Source organism: Adiantum capillus-veneris, chromosome 9 (assembly GCF_014529385.1).
Source record: "Adiantum capillus-veneris isolate H3 chromosome 9, ASM1452938v2, whole genome shotgun sequence".
Classification (NCBI taxonomy): domain Eukaryota; kingdom Viridiplantae; phylum Streptophyta; class Polypodiopsida; order Polypodiales; family Pteridaceae; genus Adiantum; species Adiantum capillus-veneris.
The window spans coordinates 142836007-142862935 of NC_140939.1; the positions used below are offsets into that span (position 1 = coordinate 142836007).

Here is a 26929-nt window from a genome sequence, read left to right on the forward strand (position 1 = left end):
TATTTACAACCTCTCTCCTCTCTCTCTCTCTCTCTCTCTCTCTCTCTCTCTCTCTCTCTCTCTCTCTCTCTCTCTCTCTCTCTCTCTCTCTCTCTCTCTCTCTCTCTCTCTAACGTGGACCACAGACTCTCGCTGACATCTCTCTCTCCCTCCTTGTCGTATGCCCCACTGCACACGCGGATTTCCCTGCCTTTCGGCACAACCCAACTCTCTCTCTCTCTCTCTCTCTCTCTCTCTCTCTCTCTCTCTCTCTCTCTCTCTCTCTCTCTCTCTCTCTCTCTCTCTCTCTCTCCGCTGTTGTGCGCCAGACTGCTACGTCAGCAGTGCAGTCTTTGTGGCCATCACACGCCCAAGCCTACTCTCCCTGCTATGCGCCTTCAACCTCGCTGGTCAGCCCCACCTCCATCGCCCCTGCATTCAGCGCTACTCAACCCCCCACCTGCAGCATACAGGTAAGCAAGGCATTAATTTATTTAATTATTGAAAAAACAAAAAACAATAACAATAACAATAAGAAGGTTTTTTCAAAAAATCAAAAAAAGGGTTTTGAAAAGTTACATTAGAAAAATAAAAATAGTACATATATATATATATATATATATATATATCATATAAAGACTAAAAAAGCATAAAAAAGAATAAAAAATCAAAAATTAAAAAAAAATCAAAACAAGGTTTAGAAAAAGAAAAGAAAAACTCACCAAAACACTTATAAAAAATATTTAAAAAATCACAGAGAAATCCCTAAAAATTGTAGAAAATTCATTAAAAAACATTAATTGCCCAAAACACAGATAAATCACAAAAAATGTAGAAAATTCACACACATGTTAGAAAATTACCAAAAAATCGCTTAGAAATAAAAAATCTTTCGAAAAAATTATAAAAAATCATAAAAATCTCAAAAAATTAGAAAATTCAAAATTTCACCAAAAACTAATATAAATAAAAAGGAAGTCATCGAAAGAGGCAGAAAAGCAAAAAAGCAAAGCCGGAAGAGCCACACAACGAGCAAACTACACAAAAAGTGAGCAAGTCGAAAAAAGCAAAGCCGAAAAAATTACACACCGCAAAGCGAGCCAGAAACAACAGAAAATCATCAGAAGAAATCGGGAAGTGCGAAAAGAGTTGGTGATTATACGAGCCGAGGTCATCACAATTCTAGCCGAGTTCTGGACAGTGTTCCCACAGTTCAGACAAAGAACACCAGGGACTAGAAGTCATTGTGTGCAAATCAAAATTGGCAAGTGTAAGTGATTGCATTGAAAATTGAGCTTCTAATCGAACGAACAGGGACACAAATCACGGTGGATTGCAGATTAAGCTATTCAGAGTCCATATTTTCATTATTTCAAAGGCCTAGATCAATTCTGACACTTTCAAGCTAGAGTTAATTAACTCTTGTGAGTCTAAAGAGCAGTCAACTGCAAAAGTGATTTGACACAAGCAGTTATATCAAGCCGAAGCAGCAAAAATTCTGCTAATCAATACCAAAATCTATTAGGAGATAGTTTTTACAGAACCAGTCAACATAGACTAAAATCAAGCCGAGAATTCAAATACAGCAGAGCAAGCCAGTAGTAGTGGAAACACATGCAACAGAGCAAATTTTACAGCTATATAGCTACATTGGAGATAAAGTCTTATATGTAGATTCAGAAGGCCATAGATACTTGATGAGCAGCAAAAGCAGCACAGGAGCCAAGATCCTATTGATTAGAGAGAACTCCCAGATGTTCACAGACTTCAGTGGAGCCAGGTATTGTAAGCTCAAAGATGAAGTGCAGATACAAATTCAAAAAATCAACCCAAATTTTTATCCAAAGCAAAACATATAGTTGGTGCATATGCAATCAGGGTCATTGTACATGGATTACAGTGGTCATCTCTATAGTCGAGAGCCAGAATTGCAAGATCCAACAAATCAACCAATAGAAGCCAATCTAATACCCAATCGAGAAGCTCATTCTAAAAGAGACAATGTATGTAAATAAATTCTTGGCTTGGATCTTTTTTGTTGAGAAACCTTTGTTCACACGGGCTCACAGCAACCTGCAAGTTCATCAATGATCATAACTCAAGAAAGTTCCTAATTGGGGTGTTTCTTCCTCTTCCTCTAGTGTAGCTACGAGATTTCCCTCGATTAGAGGAAGAGCTAGGTGTTAGAAAAGAAGTAAAAGAGTTGGGAGTAGTAAGAGAATTGGGTCTTTTGAGTGAAGGGAAGTCATCCTCATCAATACAAGGCTTAAGTAGGCTAGTGATGATCTTAACTCCTTTGTAATTAGCATAAGTGGTGATATAAATCCTAGGTTCATCATACTTTAGTTCCTTCAAGATATCCAACATTAGCCCACGAAAGATGTTAAAAGCAATTTGGGTAATTACTATCTGTTTAGCTTGGCCGCCTAACCAAGAACGAATAAGGGAGAGATGAAAGTCCACCGGTTTTTCAGGGAAGAGTAGGTCTAGATGGTTGAGAATAAACCAAATGGCATGATCAAACCACATGATGCTAGATTCGCATGAAGCTTTAGGATCAAGAAATTTGCAGGCATATTTGACATAAGGTCAAAAAACATTCCAAATGGATTCTGTGTAGAAATTTGGGTTACTTTTAGCAAACTCCATGTTCCCCTTTGTACAAATGTAAAGGCCTGTGTTGGAAGGGCATTTAGAATGATCAATGAGGTTGAGATTGAAGGGGGCTTTTATGAGTTCTCCTTTGTCAAGAATTGTCCACCTTTCAAAATTTTGAGTCTGCAGTCTTCAATAGTAGAGGTAGGGAGATAAGCAAGGTAAAACCCAGGTTTCACTAAGAACAGGTGCTAGAAAGGCTTTGTTAGGTAATACCCAGAGCTGATGGTCCACCCCAAAAGTTTCAATTTCAATCTGCCTAACAGGTAGGAAAGGAAAGACTTTGGAGATTTTTGGTACCATTTCTAAGAGGTTAGAGTCATTTAGGGAGCAAAGATTACTCTGAAATTCCTTGACAGCTTCCAAAGTCGCACTATCTCTACAAAAGATACCACTTGTTTGAGGGATAGTAGCAGTAGCCAGGGTACTGATAAAAGAAGGATTGAGGCCGCAAAGTTTTTTTTAAAATCTAGACAGATCAGTCCCAGAAGATGAGAATAGGCTAAGCTCATGTTGATATTGTATAGAGAGTATAGGACGCTGGGTTATGTACTGGGAAATTAAATTAACGCCATCTTTAGAATCTTTGTCCAAGGTAGCCAAAATCTTGACCCAATCATTAAAAGACAGCATATGCAAGATAGACATCTTCTTGTCTGAGGTAAGAGCCGAGTCATAGATTAGTTGAGAAGCATCCAAGCTGCTAATACATCTAAGGACAAGAGATGTTTCCACAGAGAGGGGTTCAGAGGATAATTCCAAGCCTTGCAAGATAGCAAGGGTCTGCAATATACAAAAAAGTCAGTAAGGCTAAGACTACTTATCGTAGTAAGAAACACAATATTTGGCCTTTCTTGCTAGGAAAGGTCGGGTTCTAACTGCTAGGGCATTTTTTGGAGTATGGTCTTTTAGGTAAAACTTAATCTGCTCTAGAATCTTTGTATGATTCTTCGGGTTGTGTTTTACTTTCATGTGGGTTGTCATTTAAAGTGTTTGTGATCCTGAAAGGAAATATGTAAACATAAATATGATTAGTCTTGTAGACTGGGCTTGTAATCCTTTAACTGGTAAAGCCAAAGACTATGATAGCCGTGATTAGGAGACCAAAAAAATAGTCTATGAGGGACCACCTAACACCAGCCAAATCAAGAGATTATAGATTGTGGGTCCAACTTAGAACTAAGTTTCACAACTAGTTTCTAGAGCCAACATCCCAGTTTCCCCATAAGCATGGAAAAAACCTTATGTTTAGGACGTGTGTGTAGTTGTTTTAACATAAATAATAAGAATTGAACTTTTACATTCAAAAGACAGCTGGCTCTAGAGAAAGGGAACAGATAAGTACGAAAACAACTCAGTCTTAGAATTATCTTTGTACAATGTTTATAAGAATGAAGCCTCATTCCAGTATACAGATATCATAAGTACCCTGCAGTAGGTGTATGTGTAATCAAGTGTGGAAAACCACTATAAGCCAAAAAAACTTTCCAAGATAAGATAGAGTCCTTACCTGCATACATCCAAACAAGACAACAGATATAGTAGCCTTGGATGTGTTTTAGAGGTATCAATGGATTATACCAATTGTTATCCATGTCCATCTTACAAACTTTTTTTAAACTTACAACTTAGTCCAAAGTATTTATATGTAAAAAAAAAAAAGTTCTTCTTTTTTTATAAAAAACCCCAAAGTTTCTAGCAAAAAAATATTATTCTAATTAGAAGGCAATCACCCCTTCTAATCCAAGTGTCTTAATCCCCCATCAATATCTTTATCATTTTTTTTAAAGTTATCTTTCTAGATTAATGAAACTCCACCATATGAAGCTATAAGAGAAGCTTTAGAAAATTCCATTTATAGTTCAAAAAGTAACAAGCTTGTTTATGTTTGCTTAGGTCAGATACAGTTTATGCCCATCATGGTACATGGAATCCAAATCTTCCCCCAGTTTGTATATCACTTACCTTACACATCTCTTAGCATACCAAGTGGCAAGGAGCCCTTGCGGTATCAAGCCAGACCTCAAGTCAAACCATGAAGTTAAAGGAATAAGTGCCATTATTGTTTTAGTTTCTGACTTTACCTGTCCTTGTGAATGCAAAAGTACTGTAATACCTTAACAAGACAACCAATAACGAAATAAGCCCAGTATCTAGAAGCATTCGGGCCAAAACCCTGAAACCAAATAACTAAAAAACAATCCAATATCCGTATGCAACCGGGTCAAGTCCCCCAAATTTACCATAAGCCAGAATAGAGCGCGCATTGTAACCAGTACACCGAGTCTAAAACCAGAAGACACCCGGTGTATACCCACCCTCAATAGAGGTTTCTTTGAATGATTATAGTGTTTAAGCAGCATGGGTATCCACAAAAAACCCCCCAACCATTGTTTAAAAAACCCAATAACATTACACATTTAGGAAAAAACCCCATTAATCAAATTCAAAAGAACCAGTAAATATGCACGATAATCTGCCCATCCCATAGATTTAGTTGCATCAACAATATGTCATGCTATCAACAACAGGGCCGTATATTGCCAAGCCATGCGGTAACAACATACCCCAATACTATATGAATAGTAAAACGTAGAAAAGCGAAAAAAGCACAGAGATGTTATACGCCAGGTCAATCTGAATCGAAACCCATAAGTGAGACCATACATGTGTAATTTATCCAATGTATTTCCAACCTAATCAATGGGCCTTACCAGGCATTAAACGACAGTGATTACCCTAGCCAATTAAAGACAAAACAAAAAAACTTAATAACAAGCTTAATGGCCAACCTGTTTGGTTGGGTAGCAAGTTCCTTGTTCGGTGCAACAAAGAATAAACAAACACACAGTCTTATTACTTACTGCAAGTAAAACACACCAGGCTAAGTGAGGGGCAGAATGAACCCTCACCTCTTTAAAATAGAAAAAGGAGGACCACCACCACTCAAAGCATGTAGCACGCAGATCGCACTCAATAGATCACTCTCGCTCTGGGGAACCGAAACTGAGTAACCACCCTTGATGCAGCCTGCCACCACATTAGGACATAGCTAATCAATGCGCCGCACTGCAAGGTAAGTAATGCCCAAAACATTTTTACCACGTTTTTTTGTTGCCCTTGCAACCGTTATAGCCCTTATAAGGGTTCTAACACACGGTGGACACTAACTTAGGAGTAGTGTATACAGTGGATAAATATAGCCAAAAAGACAACTCTTTAGGGTTTAGTATAGCATTCCTACTGTGTTGAAAATATAAAGGCAAGTGACAAAGTAAGTGCGTGTGTGTGTGTGAGAGAGAGAGAGAGTGTGTGTGTGTGTGTGCGCGCGCGCGCTGGATGAAGCATTAGCTTCATCAATAGTTCAAGTAGCAACCCTAGTAGGTTAAGTATAGATGAGAGTGTAGCTAGATGTAGCTATCATGGTCAGATGTCGTGACCAAGTATGTATGTGTGTGTGTGTGTGCATAGCTACTTTACTTATATAATAAAACATAAATGAACATTTCAGTTCAAAAGACATCTGGCTATAGACAAGTGACAATGATACAGGTGTCTATGGAATTTATTAGTTGTTATCCATGTCGATCTTACAACCTTTTTTAACTTAAAACCAATATCCAATCATTTACTTCTGTGTTTGAAAAAAGTCTCACGATGTAAGTTATTTTTTGTTCTTTTTAAACTTGTAAAAAAAGGTCATTACTCCTTTAAGATACAAGTATGTTAATATAGGCTATAGATAATATTAGTATATATCCATTTTATAATTTACTTTAAAAATAGTTTATTTAAATAACTAAAATTTTGATCGTAAGGCCATCATCCCTTCCAATCCAAGTGTCATAATCCTTGTTTTTGCTCATAAAGTATTTAGTATCTTTTATATCCAAAGGGTTTTGCATGTAAAGGTCCTTTGCAAGAGGCAAACTGTACCAAAAAAAATTGTACCATCCATTCCAAAAAAACCTTAAAACTAATAAGCCATCACGGTGGGGTGTAGTCTATCCAAGTGTAGAAATCAACCAAGTCAAGCCTTGAAACCTACATGCTATTGCATCCATGGCACTAGTTGTGTCCGGAAAAAGAAAACCTTTTAATTTTACTAGGTCAAAAGGAAGGTTTACTACAAAGATAGCAATGGAAAAACCTCCAGCTCATAACCAACGCAACTCAATCAGATCAGTATTACATATTTAGGCTACACCAGATTTCCATGCAGCAAAACAAACAGTTTTACTCCACAACATAATAAGACATTAGACCAATGTGCAGTAACATGAAGCACCCATTAGAATGTTATCGTAACCAAGAAACCAAACATTCATGGTGTAATCACCTACAACCATTATTCTTACCGCCAGTACCTAAAAATTTCATCAAAAACAAACCAAACCCAAAGTTATCCACCTCAAATGGTATACCTTTATCACAATGTACCACCAAGCTCAAAAAACACACCGTATGGTATAGTTACGTTATGTGATAGAAACCACAAAAAACTAGTATGCAATAGCAGTCGCCTGTGCTGGGTTCCAATCAAATCAACCACCAACACATGATGCCAACAAAAAAACCACCAACACATGATGCCAACAAAAAATAAAAAACGTTAATCATTCAAAATATTTCGACTCTGTTCTTTTTTGAAAAACACAGTGTATACATCACATCACCACCCAAGCAAGAGCAGATCCTATGTTTGAAAACCAAAAAAAGGTGAGATAGTTCCGGTAAGGTACCGACTTGAGAAGTACCCCCATGTTCCACCAATTCCATAGCTACACAGCAGACAAGGGAGCAAAGGAAGCCCTCAAAAACACCTCTCTTTCACATACACACACAATACGCAAAGGAAAAGGCTAAGTGGGGGCATAGAGCAACCCTTACCTCATTTAAACAGTGAAGCACTTCTGGTTGATGAACTCAGTAGCACTAGCAAAGAGGATCACTCCACGCTTGGTCGTCAATAGGTTAGAATCCCGACATTTATGCTCCATGCGGCAGTTGCAAGGAAGCTCCAGTGGGACAGGGCTATGGAGCCCCGATGCTCGCATGTATAGCAGAGACAAGCTCTCGAGCGTGAGGCAGGGAGTGGGGCATAAAGTGCATAGATGGCAACAAGTATTAAAGATTTCACATGAATACGCCATGCGTCCCATTTGGAGGTCGATTTTAAAATTACCTATAGTTTTTACCATAGGAGGTCAAGCTCCCTAGTCAAGGGCCTTATTCCATGGAGATTTAGTGGATGCCCTGAGCGGTGAATTTTTTATACATTTATTTTTATTAGAAAGGGTCCCGAACTATGTATACACATGTTTAAATAGAGTATCTACTGAATTCATAATGTGTGGCCATTCAAGGGTCCCGAACTCTGTGAATTGCTATGTATACACATGTTTAAATAGAGTATCTTTTGAATTTATAATGTGTACCCATTCAAGGGTCCACTCCCACGGGGAAAACAATTTAGGAGGTGGTGACTAACTTTTTAGTGGGGTAAAAGATCCCCTATTAACTTGGTGCAGTGTTTTTGACCATATCAGGTGGTGAGAGAGTGTTTGTAAGCTGATCCGATATAGTGAAGAGGTGTAGAGCTTTAGCTATATCAGTACTTAAGTGTGTGTGTGTGTGTGTGTGTGTGTGTGTGTGTGTGTGTGTGTGTGTGTGTGTGTGTGTGTGTGTGTGTGTGTGTGTGTGTGTGTGTGTGTGTGTGTGTGTGTGTGCACGCACGCACGCACGCCCGCCATGTCCCAAGCACCATACATAATGGGTTGGCAGTAGGCCCATTGTGCATGGGCCTACTGCCTAATTAAAGAGATGAGATTAGAGCTGCTGAATTGCAAGCCATGCAACTCATTTTGAGAAATAATCTTGATGATTGTATCAAGTAAGTTACTCCTCCTAAATGCATTAAGGAAAAATTTGTGTATAGAAGCCTAATGTCTTCCCAAGCTAAGAAGCAATTAGAGGAAGAATACAAGATCAAGTAAAGGTGGCTGATGCATGTATTAATAGCTGCTTTATGGGGTCGGTTATTTTTCTTTTTGATGAACTCAAATGAAGAGGTATTCAATAGAACTCTTTTTCATTGGAAGCGGTAGTCACAGCCACCATTACAGGGGTTATGTAGCATAATTGTAAAGTTAAGGAATTGTGCAAAGTGGAAAAGAAACCTGAGGTTGTAGTAAAACCCTTATCGTAAGTCGGCTCAATCTTAAAGCAGTTAGGGTAAATAAGGTTAAACTCAACCAAAAAAGATCTATAGTTGAGGCTTAGGATGTCATCCATGTATCTGTATGTATGCTTAAATAGGGAGAGCTTATGACTGTTATCTTTATCTTTCATGGTTTTGAGAAACCATTTGTATTCAAAAAAGGCTAAGTATAAATTACACATAAGGAGTGAGCAAGAAAAACCCATAGGGATGCCTAGGCTTTGGTTAAAACATTGGCCTCTGAAGAGGATAGAACAGTTGTCAAGAATCCAGATAATGCTAATCACCACTTTTTCATCATTAAAGTAGAAGGGGTGAGATGAGTAGGGGTTCTTATTTCCATGTTGGTTTATTTGTGAGGGAGATGTAGAAAAAACCTTTTATCCTAGCGTACTTAGACGCTATCCTGATTATTTTTGTTAGAATACTCTTTAGCCCCAATTCCCTATTCAAGGGTATATTTTCATAGCATTGAGTGATGTCTGCAGCGGTAAAGAGATGGAATATTTGTATAGGGAAGTTGAGAGTGACCTCAGTAAAGTTTTTTACTAGCCAAAAGGGGTTATAGTGTATCTTGAGGAAGCCTGAAAAAATTCTTTGCTTAATTGCAAGTACAAATTCAAACTCAAAAAGTATAAGGTCAAGGCAAAGGGTGATATCTTTAGTAATGTTGGTAAATATCCCATTTGAAGCATCAGATATCCATCTAATTTTATGTTCATGATGTTTATATGTGGGAAATAGCACTGGAAGCTTGACTATCTCAAGAGAATATCCAAGATTATTAAGAGGCTTAGTGATCCCATCAGTAACCATACTAGAAGAATGGTTAAGCACCGTAAATTCCCTCCCAGATAGATGAGAATGTGTTTCTTTCCAAGCATGGTTTTTGCACATAAGATTAGGACAATTGGTGCTTTTATCAAGTCCCACGACAAACCAATTATGTGGGATGTGATGTGATCCAAGTACTATTATTGGACAGCTGGTTGTATGGTAGGAAAGAGATTTTTTGAAAAGAACATGGTTGAACTAAATTAGCTAAGTCCAATAGGTTTGTCTTCTCCAGTCAGAGAGACTAACAAGGTCAATTAAGCAACTAAGTAAAGCTAATAGAGCAAGATATGGGGTTTTTGGAAAACTAGGGATGTGATTCAGTCCTTTAGCCAGGATTTTCCGGATGTGGTCTCATCAATTAAATTACGATCACAAGTGCATACATGTTTGCCAAATCACCAAAATCTCTACAAAAAGTGCTATATTTCTCACAAGCGCATTCTGGGATAGTGTTGTGACGTAAAAAAATCATTACTGTAGACAAGACTCTTTATAGGCTGTTGATACCTCCAGCCAATAAGGACAATATCAAGCATTTTATGTTTGCCAAAAAGTAAGTTAAAGCACTCACAAAATATTGGTTTGGCGGCAAACCAATCCAAAAGTTCATTTTGGAAAAGACAGTGTAAATATATAAACTCCAAAGTAGAGGTCTTCTTTGTGAGATGCATCCTTCCACAAGGGCCAAAAGATACCTACACAGTATAGATGATCATAAGTCAAGGAGGTGCTAAATGGGAGTATTTCTACCTCTTCCTCTAGTAAAGCTACAAGACTTTCCCCTATTAAAGTTGAAGGAAGTACTAGGGGTTAAAAAATATGTGAAAGAGTTAGGTCTTTTTAGTGAAGGAGAATCCTCATCTTGAATGCATGGCTTGAGTAAACTAGTGATGATCTTGACACATTTATAGTTGGCACAAGTAGTCACATAAGTCCGTGGTTCATCATATTTAAGCTCCTTAACAATATCAAGCATTAGCCCACAAAAAAAATGTTAAAATCAATTTGAGCAACAACCAGTTGTTTGGGCTGTCCCCCCAACCAAGAACAGATGAGGGATAAATGAAAATCCACATGTTTCTCGGGGAAGAGTTGATTTAGGTGGTTGAGGATATATCAGATAGCATGGTCGAACCACACTCACAAGAGGCTTTGGGGTCAAGAAATTTACAGGCACATTTTAGATAGTGCCGGAACACATTCCAGATAGATTCAGTGTAGAAGTTAGGATTGCTTTTAGCAAACTCCATGTTACCTTTTGTAGGAATGTATAACCTTGCATTAGAGGAGCACTTAGAATGGTCAACAAAGTTAAGGTTGAAGGGATCTTTGATGAGTTCTCCCTTGTCTAAGAACTGTCCTCCTTTCAAAATTTTGAGTTAGCAATCTTCAACCATGGATGCTGGTAGATTAGCCAAATAAACCCAAGTTTCGCTAAGGATTGGTGCCAAAAGGCTTTGTTGGGGAGGACCCAGAGCTGATGGTCCACACCAAAGGACTCAACTTCAACTTTTCTAATTGGTATTTTAAAAAAAACTTTGGGTACCATTTCTAAAAGTTTAGAGTCGCTAATGGAGCAGAGGTTGTTCTGAAATTCCTTGACGGCTTTCAGAGCAGCACTATCTCTGTAAAAGATGCCCCCCGTTTGAGGGATCGGAGTAGGGGGATTTTATATTTGCGAGCTTTCTTTTTGAGCTTTTGCAATTGAAATTTTTTTTTCGATATTTTTAACACTCGCATTACACTAGCGATATCTTAAAATATCATTGGGGCATGAGAAAACTCTACACGGGATTATGCATTCCTTCAATTACCAAACATTTAAATGTGACATGCATGCATGTCTATGCTTTAGGGAATCTAAGGTTAAGCACTCTCTTATTAGATTGAAATTTGACTTTAAAACAAGCACCATTTGTAATTTTTTTTGAGTGACTATCTGACTGTGACGAATACCAAACAACACACGTAGTGTCAAAGTAACCGAGGAAATCCATACACCGAGCGGAAAAAACGGAGCGTGGCTTTTTTTTGAGCAAAAATAAAGAGAATCGTAGCATAAAAGGATTTTTTTTTTAATCCCTTCCATAATGTCAAGTGCAAGTAGTCCAAAAAAATGCTCAATCAATAAAAGGTGATCATTGTGACAATATAAATTCTTAATTGACTAAGTAACATAAGCTATCAAAACAATGCAAGTATAATAGGCACCCATCTTGTAATGACAATTACAGGGAATCCAAAAAATTGGCCAATCCATAGAGGACCATAAACCTTAGCTCAAAAATTCAATGTTATGTTGAAACTCTGCTGTCCCAGACAATCCTGGAACAACTCTACTTTTGTCAGTGCTGCCTGAAGCACAAACTCGTGAGCTATAGAATCCAACCCAAGGACTCAAAAATACACAAAGTAGATGTGTTTACAATGCATATACGTGAGGCACTTGCTGTCTCTTTTTTGGAAATCCTCACAAGTACATCAAGGGAAGTCTGCAATGGTCATAGCATAAGTAACCCCCTTTGAAGCAAGGCAAGAGTGCTACCATGAAAACCATGCAACACAGTAGGTACCAATATAACCTCTCTCACTAGCAGTGCTTGCATGCTTTGGCCCAATGCTATCCTCTCATTGAAGTCTTTGCTTAATTTTGACCTCCATCTGAGATGCTTTCCATCTCTGAATCTAGCATGGACCGAACTAGGCTGTGTTTCGCATTTCCCAATAGGGCAGAGGTTGTGTTGTATTGCTGCATTGTTGCCTTGTAACACAAATCCATTTTTTTGCAGCATCTCAACCTCCCATGAAAGCAGATAGATTCCTTCTTCCACGTAATCTTCTTCAAGATTTTCATCAGGGTCAAGAAAGACTGACTGCGATTTTCGCACACTCTTAAATCTCGTATTGTATCTCTATTCATTTCTGGACTTGGTATTTGCATTTCTAGAACTGTTGATTGAGCTGCATCAACCAAATGCAAACACTAATTGATTGCTCATAAATCTAGCTACCAAGTCTACCACATTGGTCCTATGGATGATTACATGCCCTTCACATAGGTGTTGTAACACACACTTTGAAGATTGCTAGTGACATATCTACACAATTGACTTCATAAAGACCAATGAATTTTGTTATAACCAACTGAAGCATGCATACTTGCCTGTTTAGCCTTAGAAAGATTTGTTCTTGGGACAAAAGCACCTGACTCATCTTGAGCAACAAATCTATCTCCTGAGTGTGGCACTCTAACATCCCACCATGACAACCAAGTTTTGAATGTTGGAATCTTATCCAAAATAGCATGTCCCGTTCTCTAGAACTATTTGAGTTCGTCCTTGCACACTTGTACTGGATGTTCTGATGGTGCATGTAACCATTCTCAACACAATATTTATGCTTCTCTTGAAAAGAGGAGCATCTTTTTCTTGGCTCCACCAAAGTAGGCAGTATTCACTGCAATCCAATTTGCCGCAGCATCAAACATAGGCAACATCTCTCTCTCTCTCTCTCTCTCTCTCTCTCTCTCTCTCTCTCTCTCTCTCTCTCTCTCTCTCTCTCTCTCTCTCTCTCTCTCTCTCTCTCTCTCTCTCTCTCTCTCTCTCTCTCTCTCTCTCTCTCTCTCTCTCTCTGTCTTTATCTCTCTCTCCCTCGTCATCTCTCTCCTCTACACTTGATAAGAAACACCTAATCTACCTAAATAATCTCCAAATGTGAGTAAACTCTATACGTGGCAAGTTATCTTTAAATAACCTACCTAGACGACCTCCTAGTGTGAGTCAAACTCTAAACATGGTAGGTAATCACTATTTATCCTACCTAAAACTCTTCCATGTTTGAGAATACCTCTATACAAGGCAAGAGATTACTATTTAACCCATCTAGATAGCCTCCAATGTGAGTATTAATCTACACATGGTAGACAACCACTAGATAAATCTAACCTAAGTTACTTCCATGTGTAAGCATAGCTCAACGCATTGCAAGTAACTACTAACTCTAGCTACCCCAAAGCATTTCCAAGTGTGAGTTTCCTCTACACAACGCAAGCAATCACTAATTATACATAATTTACTTCTAAGTGTGAGATAAACTCTACACAAAGCAAAATTCCAAATTTCACTAGCATGGAAGTTTACTAAGCTAAACTCAAATTACTACATTTAACCACTACAATACGTCACGTGGATACCATCACCTATACCGACAGAAACATATGGATTTTAAAATTCCAAAGCATCGATATGGGAGTCGGTACCGTACCATCAAAATATACGTCGATATGAGCAGTGTCAATATAAGTGCTAGCAAATACCAACACGTATGTCATAGTGCATACCGAAGCCTATATAGACGCCTATACTGAGGCCAAAACCTGCAAAAAAAAATGAGTAGAGAGGACTGGCAGTTGGTGCTGCATGTACTGCAGCACCAAAAATCAGCCCTCTTTGCTCCAAGGGAAGGGTGCAAAGCAACCGCACTCCGCCTACATTTTGGCTCAAAATTGAGCAGTAACCATAACCAAAACCAAAGCTGACTATACATGAATATAACATGAGCCATAGCCGACGTCTAAGTATATGTGAACCAAAAGCATGACCATAACTAACTATACATAAACTATACTCAATAAAAACATATACAAAATCCATACTCGTCAAGGTAATACCTCCCCATCAACAATCTCTCCCTCATCCTGAAGCTGACACAAAAGTCCTGACAATCTATGCTTGAATCCATATTTTTCTTCTCAACATGTTGGAGGACGCTTCTTGGCAAGTTCCTAAAAGATAAACATTGAACCATAAGATAAACATTGAAAAAACATATGTATATACGCTATTTATATAGTATATGACACTTACAAACTCGTGTCAAAGAGTCTCGTAGCCTCCACTCCCAAGATGAGATAAACCTACAGACTCCACGCATACTCTTGCTACTGTTGAAACCTATCAGGATGCTCCTGAGCCTCTCCTACGATCCTTGCCCACTCCTCTGTGTCCAACCATGCCGGCTTTGGCTCATTATTCTTTTACCTATTTCTTGCCTCTAATCGATGATGTGACATTGTCGCAATAGCCACACTCAAGATCCAGTCATTGGAAATTGGATCGTACCCATGTGCTAGAAAACTCTCTATGAATTGCATCAATGATGTAATTTTTTTCTTTCCTAATCTTGAGCATCCCTATGCTCTATCACAGATTGCCAAAACTGCACCGTACAAAGTTGTCAAACCCTCTATTGCATGGCTTTTTTGGTCATATCCATAATCCGTGCCCCATCCTTGGTCTTGTACACCTTGCTAGGGTCAAACTCATGTGCTCCCCAAGGTATACATGGTGTGCTAAGCGGTGTACTCTCTACTAAAGAGAGAGGTGGATGCATCGATAGCACCACTACCAAAACAACCACCGCCAAAAGAATGATGAGACCTTCATCTTCTTGAGAAGAAGAACAAGAGAGTGCAGTCTTGGGTGTAGCTCAACCCATTGGTGTAATTGGAATGCTTGTTGTATGTGTGGCACCACCAGCCGATGTAACTTGCACGTTGGTCATAGGAGTCGGAGTAGGTGTATCTGGTCTGGAAGGACCAAATCTCCCAAACGTCTGTACATATTCACACTGCTCAGGGAAAAAATGTGAGGAAAAATGTAGCCATCTACTCAAGTGACATGCCATCCACAATAACTAGAAAATAGGAAGCTCGAAGAGCATGGCTCCTCGTCATCTTCCATGTCTACAAAAACTAATTTGAAACATAAATACAATACGTTAGTTCATTTAATCATAAATAACCAACACAAATCACTATCTATTCACCATTGGACAATAATTAAAATCCGTTAATCATAAGTAGACATTACAGGAGAGTTCTTAAAAGAATCACTAGTCAATCTCTTATCTTCCATCTCAATTTCTTGGAATGTGGCATCAAGTGTTGGTGGGATAGACTCCACCGGTGGCGTTTCATTTGATATTTTCCTCCTCTGTTGAGTCCGTGATGAAATTGGATCAATCTCTAAACCAAACCAAAAGCCGCTAGCCCTTTAGAGTTTCTACATTGACACAATGTAAACTACCTCACATTCTCTAGCCATGCCCGATCCCCGCACACCTTGGTCTAGAGGTGCACAAAGATCAGGACCACTTGGTTATACTATCGTCTTTATTGGTCAATGCCTATATTTGTGGGTGCAAGATAAGTACACACCCATATATACATGATAATGGATGTAGTGGACAAATCTTAAGACTCTAACATTCTAACCTAAAACTCCTAGCAGTCAAACCTAAAGCCGCTAACCTTAAGAAGATAGCCCTAAGCGGAAAGACCTTGCCTAACACCACCTAAAGCCAATATAGAGCGGCCAAACTTAAGAAAATTTACATGGCCAACCCTAAGTTGATGTAGAGTGGCCAAACCAAAAGTCGGTTTGTTGATTAGAGAATGCTTCTTTTCTAGGTTTTCATCAATTTTCTATTGTAGCTAAGTTGATTTAAAGTCGCTAACACTAATTAGGTTTAGAGCGGTCAAACCCTGAGCTAATTTAGATCCGTCAAACCAAAAGCTATCAGCCCTCTAAAACCCTAAAACTCCTAGAGGGCCAAATCAAAAGCCGCTAACCCTAAGAAGCTAGCCCTAAGCGAGAATTAAGAGCTTGCTTAATGCCTCCCTAACTCAATATAGAGCGGCCAAACTTAAGCAACTTTACACGACCAACCCTAAGCGGCTTTACATGGCCAATCCTAAGCAGTTTTACACGGCCAACCCTAAGTGGCCAAACCAAAAGCCACTAAACCTGAGTGGCTAGCCTAAGCAGACAGAAGGAGCCCAACCAAGAAGAACTAAAACCATAAGCTACTAACCCTAAGTAGATTAAAAAGGTTAAACTAATGCGACCCTAAGCCAATTTAGAGCGGCAAAACAAAAAGCCACTAACTCTGAGCGGCTAGCCCTAAGTGGACTAAAACCACCAAACCAAGAAGAACTAAAACCATAAGCCGCTATCCCTAAGCGGGTAGCTCTAAGTGGATTAAAATGGATAAATTGATGCGACCTTATGCCGATTTAGAGCGGCTAACCTTAAGTGGCCAATTCTAAATGGACAAACACGGCCAACCCTAAGCGGCTAAATACGGCCAACTATTAGCGCACAAATTAAAAGTTGTTAACCCTAAGCGCTCTAAAATGGCCAAATCAATATGACCCTGTCGGTTTACATCAGCCAACCCTAAGTGCCTTTACACGACCAATCCTAAGTGGATTGAACTGGCCAAACCATAAGCTACTAACTTGAAGTACTTAGCCCTAAGCGCACTAAAATGGCCAAACTAAAGCGATCCTAAGTCGGTTTAGAGCGTCTTTACATGGCTAACAACATCAAGTTATGAAAAATGACAACAAAATCATGCAAACGACAACTCAAGTCGAATTTTCCAAAAAACATGATAAAAGGGCCACATTTTGAAGATTATTTGAAAAAATACCATATTACCTTATGACTTACTTCAAATTTTTAAAAGAATACCCACTTTTAGACATTATAAAATTCACTTAAGCACTGAAATTAAAAACACTTTAAAAAAATTACTACATTTAAGGGATTCCAAAACCTTCACACTTCATTAATGATTCCAAGACAAAATAAATTACAATAATTGAAAAGGAGAAAAATTCCCCTTGTAATGTCTAGGAGAGATCTTTGACCTTTTGCTTCAACATCTCAATGGTTGTTCTGCGTAAGTGACTAGATTTCTTTAAGTCAAACCCATACACAAGGATTTCCACATCCTCTAGATTAAGTGTGTCCACACGACGAGAACTTCCTGATTTTTTTCCCTTTTTGCTTGGTTTCACCATCTCAGGATCATATTATCCTTTCAATGGATCTTCTGCAGTTGTTCGATACCAATGCACTCCCATGCCATTCAATACATCGTGCTCGCTGAAAACTTTTGTGACTTTTGCAAGCCAAAAGGGATGATCATTTTCATCGTTTGTGGCAAGAACTGCAATCATTGTGCCCTCTTTTATCTCATTTACATCTCCTTCCCACATTTCTCCCTCCTATTGTCAACATTTTGTGCTCTTCCTTGGGCCAACATACATCTCCCTTTTTTCTCCATGAATAAGAGATAACAAATCGGCTGAAATCTGCACATTGTTTACACCACTAGCCACAACATTACCACTCCTTTTGCAAAGACCACCATGGTGCCACGCAAATGCATGTTCACGCCGAAACATGTCATCCTTGAGCTTTTCAACCAGCTTCACCTGCTTTGTAAAAAAACTTACCCACCATTCTAGAGAGCTTGCTGGGAAATACACATGTGCACCATGTATTGTCTCCTTGATCTCATTTAGGCATTGTAGAGGATCAATAGGGCGGTTTTCCCTCTCAGCTTTTGTGTCTCACTTGTTGTAAAGAGCAACATGTACTTTGCTCGTTGAATTTCACAATCAGGAACAAACAATAAGAACTTCAAGCCCTCCGCTGGCAACCAATCTTCAGAGTTTGAGTATTTTTTACACCACATGAGATTCTGTTCCTCTACCTGCTTGATTCTAAATTGATGTTGAAAACTATGATCATTGAGATTTGCAAATATGGCATGTTAGTGGCGGCACCAATCGAAAAATACCTACAATCATTTGTTTCTTCCACAATTTTAATGGCGGGCTTGGGAACATAGGCATCTTCCAGCATGACACAGATTTGTGGAAGGTCAAATGTGCTTTTCTTTGCCAACTTGACCGAGAACCTGCTAAACATTTGGTCAATTTGGTCATGTGTGTGTCCCACTAGTAAAAACCCAAGCTTCACTTTTTTGAATATCTTCCTTTGCACCAGCATATTCAAGTATGCAAGGAGAACTTGGTTTTTATTTTCTCTACTAGTGTTATCAAGCTGTAAGTAGAGGCCAGGTGGTAGTTCACCTTGCCATTCTTCAATAATGTTCTGCATGATGGTGATTGTCAAATTAGGATCATTATGAATATTTGGAAAATTAATAAAGATCCTGGATGACATGACACCATTGAAAACTAAGGCTCCAACAACATGGAGCTGGATGAAGTTTTCCTCTTTGAGATTCTTTAAAGGACGCATAAAATGTGGCAACATTGTTTTCTTCTGATCCATGCCATCAATGACTAGGCCTAGATATTTGTCTTTTTTCTCTAAACACTTTTTTCCTGTGCTTTGCTAGCTTTTGGCGCTCTGTACTTTTTTGCTCCCTGTGAATTTTCAATGCTTGTAGAATGGGCACTGTAAAAGAGTTTGAAGAGTGTTAGATTTTTGAAATTTTTGAGAGAAGTAATTCAATTTAACTAACCAAACTAAGATAACTTACATTTATCCTCCGTAGTCTTTGTTGTGTCTCGCTTTGCTTTTAACTCTGCACATATCTGGCAAACACTCATCCTGCTCTTCTTGGGAATTTTAACATGATGAAATTCTTGTCTCCAAATTTGCAAGAAAGATGGTAGCGAAAGAGTGGAGTTTAGACTATCTTTTTGTGACTCCACATATAAATTGTATACCTCTCGCTTAGTAAAGTTGTCGGGTAGATGTCTGAAGTTTGAGTTAGGTAGCACTTCTCCATTAAAGGTGATGAAATATCCCAACCATTGTTTGAGGAAACAACATTGGGGGGTTTCATGTGTGCTAAATGCTAAAGAAACACTTTCTTGGCTCACATTCGATATGATTTTTTGAATTCTTAAATTGCTTATGCCAAATACCTTTAGGAAACACGCTCTGCAAACAGCAACATCCGATACAACATATTTTGTTGAGGAGGTGGAGCAACATATACGTGACCTCAAGTCTGTGGACCCCTCTTTAAGTTGAAAAAATTGTTACGCTCTTGTTGGATTTTATGAAACCCTAAGCTTCTCAAACAATTTTGGGCACAAAAAAACACTCTAGATGTTGCTCGAACTTCTCACCTTGAAAGAAGTCGTTGTTTTCTCTGACCTCTTACCCCTTGAGTTTGTCGTTTCTCATGGTATGTGTTGTTAACTACTTCATTCCCGTGAAGATGTTGTAGTTCTTCTTCCACCACATCAAATGAAACTCTTCTTGAGCACCGTTTAGAAATTGGAGTTCCCTCACTAGCAAGAAAAATTGTGTTTATAGAAGGTGTTAGTGACATAGAAGGACAAAAAGGTTCTACATTACTAGGACTACTTAGAAGCTCCATTTGGTAGAGTGTGACAAACAAAATGAAGCAACTTGCATGACTATAGCTCTAAAGGGAGACTTAATAGGGGGTTTTTAATAAAACTTATTTTTAAAAATAATAATAATATATTATATTAAAAAATAAGAGGCTTTAAAAGGGGACGAATGCATTTTCACATGCAGAAGTTGTATTTCAAGCTCTAGAGCACTCATGACACTTGCTTGCAATTGTGCTTCTTTTTAACAATTCCTTTTTCAAGGTAAGCAAGAATTTTTGGATTATTCAATATTTGGAGCATTAATTCAAAGGTTTTAGTATGTTTAAGTTTTTAAAATTCTTGAATTTTATGTATTGAAGTTTTAGGTTAAATTGTAGAAAATTTGAAAAACAACTAGGTCACTTAAAAAATTTTAGCGCTAAAACAAACTCTGTTTTTTTAATAAGTATTTTTTTCAAAGAGTGAAGCACAATATAATGAGTAAAATCTAAAGTGGAACAAAAATTTGGATTCCAAAATCCTATTGTTTATTTTCATAAAATTACAAACTTTTAGAATATTTTCAGTTAAAAAAACCAAATTGTACAAAAAGACATGACTTACTGGTTCAATTTTTTCAAGAAAGACAAGAGTAGTATAACTTCTTCTAGAATTGAAGCCTATGATAAAGTTGGATTCTAGAATCCATCTTTTAAGGCCACTATTGCATGTGAAATGCAACTTGTCAATCAAAGTGGATTTTGGAATCCAACTTTGTGCAATCTTTGGTGTTATGATTGCAAATTTTTAGAAACATGGATTTTAGAATCCAATTTTGAGTTTTAGGAATCCAACTAAGAGGATTCTAGAATTGAAGTCCATGAAAAAGTGGATTCTGGAATCCAAACTTTTGCAAAGTGGATTCCAGAATCTGGTTTTATGGATGAAGTGGATTCTAGAATCCAAAGTTTTGTAAAACTGGATTCCAGAATCCGTTTTACGGAGATTGTGGATTCTAGAAACTGTTTTTACGTAGATTGTGGATTCCAAAATCCGTTTTTATGGAGACTGTGGATTCCAGAATTCATTTTTACCTAGACTCTGGTCTCCAAAATCCATGTTTACTAAAATTATGGATTTCAGAATCCGTTTTTACAGAGACTGTGGATTCCAAAATCCGATTTTAAAAAAAAAATTGGATTTTGGAATCCAAAAACTACAACGTTTAAGGCAAAGAACGTACACAGACACACCCCTCTAGCAAACATGACAAGACAAGAGAAGCAGTAGCATCTAGAGCCACAAACAGGGAAAAGGTACGCAATTGGTTTTTTCATTAAAATCCATGCACAGATGATGAAAAAGAGAGCGCTTTGGTGGTGCGCAAATGGCAAAAACAACAACAGGACAACGGCGAGTGCATGCTGTCTCAATTTTTTTTTCAGAACGAACATGCACATGTCAGATCCATCATGCCATCAAAACACTATTGGCCTCGACACAAGCCGCAGTGTGTCGAGGCCGACAGTGTTTTGATGGTATGATGGATCTGACATGTGCATTTTCGTTCTGAAAAAAAAATTGAGACAACATGCACTCGCCGTCATCCCGTTTTTGCTCTTCTAACATTGACCAATATGCTCCATTGTTATGTCCCCTTCATGCTTCTCTGGTGATCCAAATGGATTGTAGAATCCACTTGAGGCTAGACGTGTTTGTAAAAATATTTGTTTCTTTGTCCTTACCATACATACTCTGAAGTTCCAAACCATCGCTTTTTTTTACTTTCTACTAAGTTCTAGATAGCACACAACACTTTCCTGTATAGGTAGATTCCACAATCCTAAACTCTTATCTTGTTACATCTCATGGATTTTAAATTACATTTCACTCTTGATATGACTACAAGAGGCTCTTTATAAACCCAAATTCTACACCTTTTATTTCATTGTTTGGCATCATAACGCATTCTTATACTTTATTTTGTCTATATGCTAATCTTTCTTTGTCATGATTGTGTCTTTTTTGAAGGTCATGGCATCTCACTCGCAACAATTTCAAGCAAGTAAAAAGCTTAAAGTGACTGCAAAGGAGAAAACTTCCAGTCAACCTCAACTAGGTTCAAGCTCAGGAGGGCACTCAGGTACACTAATGTCTTCTCAGCAATTTCCTGCACCACGAAGCCCATGCTTCTTGCTGCAGAACAATTTCCTCGTGAGCCGTCAACTGAGCTCACTAGAGAGAATCACCAGAAGGAGCCAAAGGACAAGAGTATAGAAGCCACACCTACAGGAAAAGCAATAACCCTTCAAAGCTCAAAAGAAACAAATATTTGGGGTAATGTTCCTGCAAAACCCAAATATGAGCATGCTTGGGCGTTTTGCATTGGGCATCCTGGGTATCAAAAGCAATTGATTGATTCAACAACTCCTTTTTTAATTGTTACGAAACATAAAGGACCTTCAAGTGATGTCAATAAGTTTACTCTTGCTGGGCGCATTGATAAAGTACAAGAGCACAAAGGAAAAAACAGGATATATTTTCTTGTTCAATGTAATGACTCAAGTCTCCTTGTTGTTCTTGTTCTATTGAAAGACTTTGAGATCACTGAAGTGAATCCTGTAAGCACAAGAGACTTGATGATTGATGCCATGCAAACACGAGGCTTGGTAAGAATTCAACTTCTATTGTTCCTTTTTTATCTTTTGTGTTTTAGCTTGAAATATTCAAGGAACTTCGTTGTTTATGGTTGTAGATAGGAAACCTATACTGAAGTGATGGAGAGATTTTTTGGCTCAGAGAAGACATCTTCGAGTGACTACATGGAAGAAGAAGGAGAGGAGGAAGAAAATTCAAGTTCTTCTAGTGATGAAGAGGTTCAAAGGGACATGCCCCCTCAACAGTGATCCAAACCCCTGCTACAAGTAAGAAACAAAGCAAAAAGTCAGGTAAACCTAAAGAGTCTAAGTTTCTTCCTGAATCAGAGATTGTTCCATCTGGTCCTGGTGCCCCTTTACCTGATACAAGAAATTCAAGCTCTTTAAATGTTATGAGAGAAAGGGTTAAACAAAATAACATGGTAGATCCTTTGCCCATAAGTGTAATTGAACGTCCACCTGTGGACGTTCAATCGCCCATATTTTTGCATAGTAGATCCTTTGCCCATAAGTGTAATTGAACGTCCACCTGTGGATCTTTACACAGGAAAACAACCCTTAGAGGTTCATGCAGTTATTGAGCAGCATGTTCATAACCTAAAGTTCAAAATGGACAACAAGCCAAATGCCATTGTGTTACCTTTTCTTGTTTTGGTGGATAGACAACAGTGTCCTACAAAAAATTCTTGGGTAAAGGCCAATGAGTCCTATAGATATTGGGTTCTTGGGGGCACGAAGCAAGAGCTTGCTGCAGAGTATGAGCATGTGGACACATACAAAATGGCCATGTGTTGGGTGTATGCTGGCTTAACAGATGAGGAGGCAAAGGTTCTTGCCCTTGACCATAACATTGACTCGAACTTTTGTTTGGAGATGCCTTTCAAAAGATGAGATTCTTTCATAATGAGTGGGTTGATACCATAAAGCGTGGTGGAAAAGTCGATTACAATTTTTGAGTAGAACTTTGTGAAAAGTGTGGCCTTGAAGTGAAAAAGAAAGGTGGTCGTGGATCAAGTCAAAAGCCTAATACTAAACAGTATGACAACTATTTTCAACTTGCCTTTCGAGATGGAGAAGTTTGGAACTTACAAGAGGAGATCTTCAAGCTACATGAGCAGGGAAAGCTAAAGGGTCAAAAGCTAAGCAAGTCCCATGCATCTTTCAAAAGAAAAGGTGTCTCAAAAGAGGATTCACCAAAGCCCATCCCCGAAGATATGAAAATAATACCATGGAGACAATTGCAAGGAATACGTGAAAAATCATTGATTATTGATGTACTCTCACATGTGAAGGGTGGAAGCATCTCTCTAGAGCAAATGGGAGAAGAATTTGAAAGGTTTGTAATTATAATGAATTGAAATATTCATTGATGTTTTTCTTTCTATCATGAATAATATTTCTCTTTGTCTATCATCAGGCAAAAGACCATGTTGCACATGCAAAGAATAATGATTGAAAAATTGAATTGCTCTAATCGGGACGAGGTGGTGCAGTACCATCTAGACTCAAGCAAACTCCATGTGTTGGAGAAGTACATGTTGCTATTTTTTAACACGGTGAGTTGTTCCCCTTGGTTATAATTTCTTGTTATTTGGCCAGAAATGACTTTGAATATCTTCTAGTATTGCTTTTGATTATTTTGGACTCTTCTGATAGCCTTCTTACATTACATTTATGTGGCTTTGGATTCCAGAATCCTAAGGTGACCCTTTAGTTTTTAAAATCTTAAATCAATGTCCCATTTGCTGGTTTTGGGTTTGGATTCTAGAATCGCAAGAAAACCATTTGGGTTCTGAAATCCAAAGTTCAAGTTTTTTTATTTTGCATGTGGCTGGATTCTAGAATCCCATGGATTATTTAACTTGTGATTTATTTCATGGGTATTAAAGCTTATTCTTTGAGGATTCTAGAATCCACTTACACATAATAAAATCAACTCTAGTTAGACTTCAAATTTATCTTTTTTTAATTAAGTCTTTTCCTTTTCTCTTATATCTTTGTTGTGTATTCTAGAACAAAGATCCACGGGTTGCCATCAAGCAGATCCCTCTCGACTTTGAACAGTTCTTGTCACGATGTCGTCTTGAGAGGCGAAGCAGACAACAACCCCAAAGCTTTGAAATCACTCCTGGTCTCTCACTTTATATTCTGGATCATGTAGATGAGTCTCCATCTCATTGGTGTGTTCATGACGGCAGGGTTGAAGAAATGAGCACATTTGTTACCCCACGGTCTTACACACTAGCCATTGCAGATGCGCCTTATGGTTTTAGTGCCCCAAACTCTATCAATGATGATGTAAAGTATGGAGTATCTGCCTATAAAAAAGTTATAGAGGCTTTTGGAAAAATAACTACTTGTGACTCTTGGTCACTAGTATTTTTTCATGCCCATGACATGTCAAATGCTAACATGGTAAGTGAAACCTTTGAAGTTTTATACTAGTAGTAAGGTGTTATTTTTTGCTTTCTTCTTACATCTGAACTATTTTTCTGCAGGATAAAGCCAAACATTCATGGATATAAGCTTGATCGCCTTTCTTGGGCTTGTGAGTTTGCTACCATTGGATTTTACTCATCTCTAGGTGTGCAGAGTAAAGGATCATATAATTTTGTGATGAAACCAAATCGCACAAATGTTTTTGAATGACCAGGAGTCTGCAAAAAGTTCAAACATACCGGTGCAGATGTACAAGGAGTCATAAATCCATATCAAAAGCCTCAACTTTTGATGATGGATTTGATTGATTTACTCTCAACGAGAGGAGAATGGGTAATGGACCTCTTTGCGAGGACATGCACTACAACTGTTAGTGCATTGAAGCAAGGCTGAAATGTGGTTGCTATGGAATGTGATTCACTTCAAGTTAAATTTATTGAGCAACAAGTCACAGCTCTTAAGGAGTTACCAAATGAGTTCCAAGAGGTGGGAATGAAAAGCATGGCATCTGATCCTCGCTTCTTTGATGCATCTGGAGAGCCACAACCCCCAATTGGAAGTGAGAAAGTTGGGGAGATATTTGATCTTGTGGATTTTGAACCAGATAATGTAGAGGTTGAGGAGCAAGCTAGTGACAATTCCTCTTCAAATAACTTCAATGGGAGAGGAGACAAGGAATGACGAGGAAGAAGATCTTTCCCATTCAAGCATAGTTTTTATGACTTTAAACTCATCGAACTATGTCTATGTTCAAAAACTTGACATTTTGATGTGAAGATACTTATTTTGATTTGTGCTTTTTATTATTTTCTTAAATTCTCAATGTTTTCAAGTTTATATGGCATGTGATGGAGTTTCATTGTAAGAATAAACCTTTTTTGAGCTTTCTTGGAGAAAATCCATGCATGCAAGCCCAATATATTCACATTTATCTTGGATGTTCTTCGTATATCTATTGCTTATGTAGTTATGAAAGCACCATGTCTATGAAATTTGATATGTAGAGTGACAATGTTGGTTAAGGACTACATTACGATCAAAAAAATTGTTTTTATGGCCAATTTAGAAACTAAAGAATTGTAGGTTGTGCCTATGTTGTCTTTTTATTAAAATAATTAGCTTTTTTCTAAGATCAAGAATCAATCCAGTAGTGCTATAATATAGTAATATGACAAACTAGCTTTTTTATTAAAAGAAAAAAACTCTTTTCTGTAATGCATTTTTCTACTTAAAAAGTGCTCTTTTTTATGTTGTTGTGAAATTTTGGATGCACCCTTGCAAATGATAACTCACGAATTGTGCTACTTTTTTATGACTTGTTGTTTAACCCTAAGCGCCTTTATAAGGTCAACTCTTAGCGACCAATCCAAATGCCACTAACCCTAAGTAGCTAGCCCTAAGCGGCTAGCCCTAAGAAGATTGAAATGGCCAAATGCCACCCTAACTCGATTTAAAGTGGCCAAACTTAAATGTCTTTACATGACAAACCCTAAGCAATCAAACACGGACCGCCAACTATTAGCAGTCAAACCAAAAGCCGCTAACCCTAAGTCGCTAGCCCTTAATAGATTGAAGTCACTACACCTTAATAGATTGAAACAACCAAACCAATTCTGCCAAAAGTCTATTTAGAGTGGCCAACTTTAGCCAGCTATAAGATGGCCAAACCCTAATAATCTAACCTAAACAGCAAGTTCTAAACGGATTAAGACGGTCAAACCCTGATAATCTAACCTAACTGGCAAGTTCTAGACGGACGAAGATGGCCAAATTAAACCCTAACACTATAACCTAAAACTATATCGATCTCTAACATAAAGCATCCTAACACTAACATTTACAACCACTTTGCATTTGGTAACCATAAGTCGCTTAAATAACAAGTTGATCTATGGCAAGTCACAAGTTAAAAGTATCGCATAAACTTAACATAAAATTACATAAATATAAAAGAATTACTTATAAATA

General features: G+C 38.0%; 2 pseudogenes; one reads left to right on the top strand and one right to left on the bottom strand.

The window, feature by feature from the left end:
* Positions 1-17771: 17771 nt before the first annotated feature.
* Positions 17772-18474, bottom strand: LOC147451294 (uncharacterized; annotated as a pseudogene).
* A 3425-nt stretch (positions 18475-21899) lies between these two features.
* On the top strand, positions 21900-25574 carry LOC147451295 (uncharacterized; annotated as a pseudogene).
* Positions 25575-26929: the final 1355 nt, after the last annotated feature.